This window comes from Nematolebias whitei, chromosome 20 (genome assembly GCF_014905685.2).
Source record: "Nematolebias whitei isolate Nwh7 chromosome 20, NemWhi1, whole genome shotgun sequence".
In the NCBI taxonomy this organism is placed as follows: Eukaryota; Metazoa; Chordata; class Actinopteri; order Cyprinodontiformes; family Rivulidae; genus Nematolebias; species Nematolebias whitei.
The window spans coordinates 25,989,883-25,990,843 of NC_056517.1; positions in this window are offsets into that span (position 1 = coordinate 25,989,883).

A 961-nucleotide genomic window follows, 5' to 3' on the forward strand; every position below is an offset into this window, starting at 1 on the left:
TATATATATATATATATATATATATATATATATATATATATATATATATATATATATATATATATATATATATGTATACATCAACAACATTGTCTCCTCCTCCATCACCCTCAGCACTGACTCACCCCAGGGCTGCGTGCTGAGCCCCCTCCTGTTCACTCTGCTGATATATGACTGCTCAGCTAGACACCCAACTGCCATATAGTGAAGTTTGCGGATGACACAGCAGTAGTGGGACGCATCACGAACAGTGGTGAGTCCAAATACAGAGAGGAGGTGGAACACCTGGTGCAGTGGTGCAGAGACAAAAATCTCTGCATCAATATGAAGAAGACCAAGGAGATGGTGGTGGATTTCAGAAGGCACAAGGATCCTCTTCATCCCCTACACATCGGAGGAGCAGCTGTGGAGGTGGTCTCCTGCTATGGGTACCTGGGGGTGCATATATCCAGTGACCTCACCTGAAGAACCAACACTTCCTGTCTGGTCAAGAAGGCCCACCAGAGTCTCTACTTCCTTAGGAAGCTGCGGAGAACTGGATTTGGGAGCTCTGTCCTGAGGAGCTTCTATTGTTGTGTGGTGGAGAGCGTTCTCTGCACCTGCATCACCTTGTGGCACGGCAGCTGCACTGCTGCTGAGAGGATGACTCTGCAGAGGGTGGTTAAGGCTGCGCAGAAGACTGTGGGGAGCAGCCTTCCCACCACCTCAGACTGCTACACTTCACGATGCATGGGAGGGTGCTCCGCATCATGAAGGACTCCACTCATCCTGCACACAGACTGCTCCAGCCCCTCCCCTCAAGCCAGCGACTGAGGAGCATTCAGAGCAAGACCACCAAGCTCAGAAACAGTTTCTTCCCTGCAGCTGTCAGATTGCTGAACTCGGGCTGCACTTAATTCAGCTTCATCTTACATTTTTTAACTTTATATATATATATATATATATATATATATATATATAT